Here is a 9,416-nt window from a genome sequence, read left to right as displayed (position 1 = left end):
ACTCAAGCTCCAGAACCAGAGCTTGCAGAACGATATAGAGAAGGTTCCATCTTCTACAAGTAAAAGAGTGTACGGCTACTGGTGTTATTATCATTGGCCTCAACAACCTCGCCGTTAGTTCTGCTTTCTCGAGAATGGATAAGAAAGCGAGGGCAAGACAAAATATATACTGTCATCAAACAAACAGTCGTCACACTCGCGACTAGGATCCCACTTCACTGTTGACAGTCATAATTTCGAAGTCGCTGGTAATTTCGTCTACTTGCCAACAGGTGCTACTTTGGACTGAGTAGGCAATTGAGAAGCAAAGTCCTCTCTCGACGAACAAAGACCAAACTCTATAAGTCATGGACGATGAAAACATCTGATAAGTTGACGTTATGAGTTTTCGCGAGAAAGGTTCTGCGAAAGATGTATGGTTCTTTGCGCATTGGCAACGGCGATTATCGCATTCGATGAAACGACCAGATGTATGAGTTTTACGATGACATTGAAATACTTCAGCGAATTAAGAGACAGCGGCTGCGCTGGCTAGCTCATGTCATGCTCTGAAAGTATTAGATATAAGATGGTCCCGCAGAGGAAAGCAGAGGAAGAGGAAGACATCCACTCCATTGGGAAGACCAGGAGAAGAAAGATCAGGCTTCGCTGGAATCTCCAATTGTCGCCACAGCGCAACAGCGGTAAGGAAGAACGATTAGCGCGCTGTTGTAAACTCGGCTATAACCGAGTAAGCGGTGTCTAGACCAATAAAGAGGAAGAACCATAATTTGTACTCGGGAGAGGATTCATAGGGTTTACTAACATAATGTCTTCGTTCGCTGATCGAACTGCTCGAATTAGTTGTAAAGGTACTCCGAGTAGAGATGAAGAAATGCGCTGCTTTCCAAGAAAAAAACATAACTAATTAATGCTTCTATGACAGCTTTGGGGATTCTCAAAATAAATATCCGCTCCCTGTAGCGCATCATAACATATCACTGACAGAATTTAAGGTAGAAAAATGTAGTGGAGAACTAATTGTCCCACCTCTTTTAAACAATGTTCGTAGGAATTCTTTGAAAAAAATTTATATTTTAGTCAACCCCCTTCGCAAAGAGAATAAATCACCTGCTGACCGCAATAAGTTGCTTAAATTTCAATAGCATTCCATAATTTATGTATAATGCAATCATAATTGGGTACTTGCTGCTTCATTATTCACACAAATTAACAACTGTGGCACATATGGTGTACTCTAAGACTCGACAGACATATGGATCTAAGGTATAAATATTCATGAGGCGCCAATTTATTGCCAAGAAATTTGTCAACTGAGATTTAAGTTAAGATAATTTGAGCTAAATCATAACATATGTGACATATATTACCATATTAAGTACATTGTTTGTACGTATATGATTTAAACATGCATTTTTAATAAATTTTTCTTTAATATACTCTCACCTCCTCGTACGAGCGCAAATTTTTTCGGCTTTATAGGTTTAAAAATATGAAACTCATTTATATTTTGATTAACGCTTTCAATTTCACCTTCGAGAAAACTGACCCATATGCATTTTTAAATTTAAAGTGTCACATAAAAAATATTAGCTCAACTTTTTAACCTCATAAATGTAGATTAAAAACGTATTTTTCGCACCGACTGTACGGCGGTCATTATATTTTAGGCCGAAAGCCTAAATTTGCGCTTCAGTTTTAATTAAAAATTCGTGCAAATCATAAATGTCATTGAGTTCGGCTCGACACCTCGCTGCAGCACTTTGCAAGCGGCGACAAAGGCCATTGAAATATATCTACACATATATGCACACACATGCATCCCGCTATTATTTCTTTATAAATTATGAGAATTTAATATTCAAGTCACATTTCAAAAATGCACACACACACATACTCACACCTATACAAAGCTAACATCATTCACATTTCGCGCCTTCCAAAGCAATTTATTATGTTTTGAATATTTAAACATTTTTCTTTTCACCCCACAAACCGCATTACACCTTTTGGTGTGACAACAATACGCCTTCTGCCACACCCACTTTACTGAATTTATCATTATTTAAAAAATTGGACACCCGTGGCGCTCATATAAAATATACATACATATATACATACATTTGTGTTCATAAGTGCACACTGTTGCTGCTACAAGTGTTTCTGAGGCCCAACAACAAAAATAACAAGCGTCCGAAGAGATCCGGCGACAACAGCGATAATTGCAGGGACTTTAAATTGGTTCAGTCGCGTGTTGCATGCGACACACATCTCTCTTTATGTAAAGGCACATAAATGTGAATAATTTTGTCGGTGTGAAAACGCTTTAACGAGGGTTCGTTGATGAAAGCTTGAAACAAGGCGTGATTAATTATAAAACATATTCTGACAAATATTGCGCATGTGTGTGCGTGGGGAAACCCCGCGTTTCACGCAAAAATATTAACCGTTTTAAGTACCTGTTTGTGACATTGTCATGTATCACAAATGAAAAATTGTCATGCCACGCTGAGAGTGGTGATAAGTCAAACGGCAGGTGGTGCGCAAGAGTCAATCTGCGTTTTTAGGTAAAAGATTTGCGTGAGTTACAGTTGAAATGGCGGATTTATGTCTACACATCATGAGCTTTTTTGTGTATTAGCACTAAATCGGATATATACGAGGTTGTAAAGTATTATTTGAAATGTACCTTAAAAAATAACATAGATCAAGTAGCAAATCAATAACCGGTACTATTACCAATATCAATACCTTACTAATATCAGTACCAATACCAATTCTAATACTAATACTAATACCAAAACCAATACCAATACCAATTCTAATACTGATACTAATACCAATATCAATACCAATACCACCACCAATACTAATACACTTACCAATACCAACCAATACCAATACCAATACCAATACCAATACCAATACCAATACCAAATCAATATACATACCAATACCGAAGCCAATACCAATATCACTATCAATGCCAACACTAATACCAATACCAATACTAACACCAATATCAATACTAATACCAAACCAATACCAATACCAAAACGAATACCAATTCTAATACTAATACCAATACCAATACCAATTCTAATACTAATACCAATACCAATACCTATACCAATACCAATACCAATACCAATACCAATACCAATACCAGTACCAATATTAACACCAATACCAATATCAATACCAACACCAATGCGATTACCAATATCATTACCAATACCAATACCAATACAAATACCAATACCAGTACTAATACCGATACCAATACCAACACCAACATCAATACCAATATCAATAATATTGCCAATATCAGTATAAATTGCAATAACAGTACCGGTACCAAAATTAATAACAGAAAAGGACGTCTACCAATATCTGTGCTATGACCAACAACATTATCAATATCAACACCAATACCAATATCAACACCAATACCAATACCAATTCCAATACCAATACAAATACCAATAACAACACCAATACAATTACCAATACCAATACCAATATCAATACCAATACAAATATCAATACCAATACCTTTACTTGTACTAATACCAATACCAATACCAGTTCTTGCAAAAGTACTAAAATCAATAAAAAAATAGGAAAAAAACTCTTCATATCAGTACCAGTTACGTTACCATCACCATTACTAATACCTTTACTTTCGCTAATATATTTATATGCGGTACAAGAAAGTACGTAAACAACAACTTATCGCATCTTGGCCACTCATTTTGTCTTCCTTAATGTAAATGGATACTTTCGTTTTACCCTCTTCTTCCTACTTTAGCCAACCACCAGCTACTAGTTGATGTTTCCATTTTGGTAAAAAATCGCAACACTCGAAGGCACAGCTTCACTAATTTGTCTTCTGCGCTCGCGCTCAACGCCACCAGCCATTCATTGCTGCTGTCAGCTTCTTCCTCGGCCCTGCCTTCACACCACCAACCAAGTGCACTTACTACGCAAGGAAGCAAAAACAACGACAAACGTTTGTGAGTTGGCTGTAAATAATTAATTTGTCTGACATTCAACAGCGTCACCGCCGCCTTTCAAAGCTTAAAATATGCAACACTGCCACTTCCGTTCGAGGCCAATTTTTTGCTGGCGTTACTTCTACGCTAGCCAAGGCAGTATTTTTCGCCAGCTTTGCTCGTCGATCGTTTTTCTTCCGCCGTTTTTTCCACTGAATTGTATTTAAAGCGCACTTCCGGCAAGAGGACAAATGAAATAAAGAAGCAGCTGACTTTTCGGCTGGTGAAAGGAGCGGGAAAGGGAATTGGTGTAAAAGCGAGACTGCACCGCCGCCAATTCAATTTCTGCTGTCGACAATAACAACAGTTGTGTGTGTAAGCCTTGGCGTCGAGCCCGTGTGAAAGCTACAAAGGCAACAATAGCAGCAACCTCATGACGTTTAATGGTCGGGTGTGTGTACGTGAGTGTGTAAGAGAGTAAAGCGGTTGTGTGCCAGAGCCGCCGCAGCGCACTTATAATAAACGAGCATACTTCTTGGCGCTCCGCAATTTAGTAGCGCACATATTTTCACTCCTTCACCAGCGCTCGCACACACCTACACAAACACATGCATGCACTCACTCCTGCACACCTTGCATCTTTGAACTCCAGTGCACCTGAGCAAAGTGGCACACACGCACATACAAGCAAACAAGCTGTATTGTGGCGAGGTGTGCCGAATATGCTCACACTTTCGCTGCTGCTACCTCAACGCCTCAACACTTAACTCCTTTACCCTCAACACTCGACTCTCAACTCTCGACACTTGAAGGCTTTCCTTTGCTTTCTGGTTAACGTTCAAGTGACTTGTGCATAAATAAGTACCCTGTACGTTGCACTACTTGTGGCGCGAAGTAGAGGAGTAGGTGCAGTTGGAGGCAAACACACATACACATATACACACAAGGCAGCATATATTCTCATACTCACACATTCCATTTTATTGTTTAAGCCGTAAAACGAGGAAACGGTTGCGCGGTAAACACGAGCGGAAGGCGGCAAGCTTACAGCATCGCTCGGCTTGTTTACCACTTTGGCCGCGATTTAACACTTTTGCCTTTCACTCGAACATTTGTTTTACCCTTAAGCGCTTATACTCTTGATTTCGTGTTTGTCATGACATTCGCCTGATTTTCGACGGAGATTTAGCTTAAACTTGAAATGGTTATCTAAGTAATGTTGTGGTAAAGTAATTTCTTGAGGAAATTTTGGCTTTTGAATGGAGAAAGTACATAGGAAGCATGTTTGGAGTATAGAGTTACAACTACATACCTTTGTAATGACTCTTGTTCTAAGAAAGTGGCTGCATAAATATTGAGTCCGAAACGCAATTCGCTGAAAACAATACACAATGAGTTTTCCGAAAAACATGACAGACCAATCCGGATGAGATGTAAAGCCTTAAGGGCATGCAGGAGCACCAAGATCATGGGTACGAATATCGAAGGAAACCACATGCTTGTTTCTTACATGATTTTGAAACAACTGCAAGACGATTGTTGGCCTAGTGACAGTTCACAACAGGCATCACCTCCAAGCCGATTGGGCATTTGGTACAATGACACATGCAGAAAATGCAGGGAAATAGGCATGATAGAGACACTGTAATACCTCTTCTGTTTCTATTCGGCCTTACCTAGAATACATGTTAAATATAATGATGCGCAGTTCAAGAGACTAGACGAAGTATTGGAATTGGATACCAAGTCTCTCTTAAACTTCGTAAAAATACAGAAGTACTGTATGACGAATACTTCAGCTCAAATTAAACTGAACCTCTATTTGGAATTATTAAGTACAAGTAGGTTTAGGTATGACATCACATCCCACCAGTATAACCTAACCAATTCTAGCAAAAGGTATAAACCATACCTCTTAAATACTCAGATGCACTTCTTTTGGTTTCAATCAGGTGTTCTTGTTCTAAGAATTATGTGATCCTTTTCAGCCTCTATTTAGAAAACTATTAGCATACTAAAAACTACATAGCATTGGAGCTCTCTGGTTTACACAAATATATCAAACGAAAATAATATCAGATATTCAAGTGGGACTTTTCACGATTTAACTTTGAAATCCTAACATAACTTCTTTCGTGTTTCAATGATCCGCACATACAAAATGTTTCATCCGTCCTAAATCCCAGATGTTGCTCCTTCTGACTACAATTTGTTCAGGTCAATGCAGAACGTTCTCACTGAAACGTAATTCACATGTGAACATGGTATTAAAAATTGGCTTAAATCATGCTTGGCTGTCATGCCGACGCAGTTCTTTTGGGATGAAATCCAAAAATCGTCAGAAAATGGGAATACTACAAAAGTTTCTTACAAGGGGGTGATTGGTAAGATTGCATGACAGCAACATAGGGTGCCTTTTATATTTCGGGATTTGGAAACACTAAGGTGGCAATGTGGAAACTCAAAATATTATCATAAAATTTTACATATTTGATGTTATCCATACTCATAACGTTTTGACAAACGACCACTAGCTGTGTTGTTTACAGTAACTTAAAATATTCATCTGGGCCAAAAAATTAAATAATTAGTAAGAATGCATCGATCAACTTACTTTAATTTTTGGTGATGAAGCTCTATCAAGGGCCAGTATTTATCGATTACATCGAGGTCGTATGGGTGTTTCAAGATGAGCAGCAAGAAGCACTGGCAAGCAAATAGTTGCCTGTTTTTTTTTTTTTTTGAAAAACTGAAGAAGTCGCAACCATAGCACTGGAAACCCAGGACAGAAAATTCTAAGTGGCATACCATTTGTTTTATGCCGCCGAAATGGATCACTCTTCACCACGATAATGCTAGCTCTCGCACAAGACTAAAACAAGTGCATTTTTGAGCACTCAAAACATCGAGTTGATGAGTCTGCCCCCATTTAGTCTTGACTTGCCACCGAATACCTTCTTTTTATTCCAGGTTTTTATTCAAGGCTTTTGAAAATCTAAAGAGGTGGCTGATTCGTTCTATAGGTATCTCCAACCTCAATCAGATTGGCAAAAGTGCTTTGAAAATTAGTTCCAACGCTTGCAAAAGTGCATAAATCTTAATTAGGTATACTTTCCAATGATTATAATTTGTTTTTGCCCTCGAATACCGAAATAGAAAGCAAACCTACGCATATGCTATAGTGACTTGATCTGAACAATTTCTTCCGAGATTACATTAATGCCTTAGATAATAATCCGTGCAAAAATTTTCTAAAAATATTTCCTCAAATGAAAAAAAATTTCTTTACAAACGCTTCACCTCGACAATTCAGTCAGTGTGACTAGCGAAAAAACAAAGAGAACGCAACTTCTCATCCTTGGAACCAAGTAAGGTTTCGAGTTACTAAGAATAGTAAGGATAGCATCCATAATTATAAAAATTTCTCCACAGAGGAAAGTAACAATGGAGGTATCGAGAGATAGCAGGAATCCCTCATTTACTGGAAAAACTTTACTACTGGAGAAGAAGTGCAGTGAGCTTTTTCAAGAATGGGTCGAGACTAGTAGAGAAGATTGAAGGAAGAGATTTCTGTAAGAAGCTCTTCGGCAATCTGAATTTTAGTCTTCGTGACCATTGTAGTGGGTTTCAGGCAGAAGTGGTTGTTTTAATGTGATGGCAGGCATACCGCTGCGAAGCAGAGCGACAATACTAGTGCTGGGATCGCTGACAGTGCGCTCAGAACTAGACGAGGAGTGTCTGTCCTCACTAAGAATAACATCAAGCTACTTCAGCATCAAACTCGTTTGTGTGCTCTTCATTGGTATTTTGGGTTTTTGCATTGAATCATCGCCGGCAACCCGCTTCTGTGAGACTGTGGGATTCATCGCATCAGTCTCATCTTCGGTAACGGTAAAAAGACATAGTAGAGCTATTAACGGTCGCAAAGAATTTGTGATGGGCTTAAAGCGCTTTATAGATTTTAAACGATTTTATGATTTATTATACTGGAGTTTTACGTAACACAAGGAATGTTCCAAACTGTTCAAGTGAGTCCTCTGTTAGGATGGATCTCATAACCAAACGTAACTTAAGCTAAATGTAATGGAAACCTCCTATGTGATTAACTCGATAAATGTGGTTCTGCATCCCACAAGCGAAACATAGATTTGGGAAGCTCAAAACGATAAAGACTTGTATACTCTTTGTTCTAAAGAAATCTTAATGAACTGCTTAGTAAGCAATGTTTAAATATTCAAGCTCTTTTAAATTCCTTATGAGCCGAAATCCTCACACATTGTATCCTGAAATAGCAACACGTTCGGCGAGAGTATAAAAGAGCATAAATCTTCATCAACGACTTAACGTTGCAGGAATTTTAAATGCACGTGAGCAAACAATACACGATTTAACAAAGAGAGTCGGCTAATAAAAAACGCTTAAAAACAACAATGGACTTTTCAAGACTTTTTAACTTCGCAGCGGTGAGCTACGCGCCGTTAATATCGACTCGTTAATTATATTGACGCACTACGGTGAGAATTTACGGAGAGTAATCACGACCCCGCGCGGAGTATACGGCAATCACTTCATTTACGGCTACGACGATTGTGCGCTTGTATCGCATTCCTTAACACAACAGTTCGAGCGTACGTGTGTACACAATCTTCGTACCGTTCTGACCCCCCGCTACACTTTTGGCAGCGTCACGGAGCGAGTTAAATGAACTGCGAACTTAAACGACACAATAGACGGTAGAACAAAGCCAGAACGAGCGCAAGAAACGCGAAATACCTTAACAACAGCAGAGTGGCGCCACAACATCAGGACCTACTATGAGCGCCACCGGCGAAACAAAGTCGCCAGTTGGGGCGATAAAACCGAACATGAAAATCGAAAATGCCAGTTTTTTGGAATTAACAACCGGTGGCACACACACACACACTCTCGAGCGCTGCACTCAAAGCAAGTGCACATTAACAAAGTGGCCACTTTACTTGCGTTTTCTGTTGCTGCTGCTGCCACAGTTGCAAGCGTTGCAACGCCACAAAGTCGGCAACACCAGCTCAAAGTTCACCGGCTGGTTGCTTACGCGCGGGTAAGCGGTTAATGGCTGCTGCCTGACGCTTTGTTGGTGGCATGCAAACCATGGCGATAAAGGCGCGAACGTGCCACAACTTGCAGTAGCGGTGAATTACAAGCTGCGCTCGGTGTATGTGCTCACCGGCACGCATACATATGTTTTGCGTGCTTATCACAACAACAAAGGTGCTTTGCAGGTGCGCGAATATTCACTACTCCCACCCTCCCTCACTTGCTTAGTTTGGTTGCCTGCAAAGCGTTGACAAAGTTGCCACAGCACAAATGAGTTTATTCTGTTTAGTGGTTGCCACCACACACACACATGCGCCTCTCCAGCCTTTGGTGGCTGCGCGCGTTTAG

The 9,416-nt window shown here is 39.5% G+C and overlaps 1 protein-coding gene across 1 annotated transcript in view; it reads right to left on the bottom strand.

The window, feature by feature from the left end:
- LOC120768879 (interference hedgehog) overlaps positions 1 to 9,416 on the bottom strand; it is a 221,041-nt gene that overhangs the window by 183,446 nt on the left and 28,179 nt on the right. The gene's annotated exons all lie outside the window — the stretch shown is intronic.

Source organism: Bactrocera tryoni, chromosome 2 (genome assembly GCF_016617805.1).
Source record: "Bactrocera tryoni isolate S06 chromosome 2, CSIRO_BtryS06_freeze2, whole genome shotgun sequence".
Taxonomy (NCBI): domain Eukaryota; kingdom Metazoa; phylum Arthropoda; class Insecta; order Diptera; family Tephritidae; genus Bactrocera; species Bactrocera tryoni.
The sequence above is the reverse complement of the archived record's forward strand: the minus strand, read 5'-3'. Positions and strand labels throughout refer to the sequence as shown.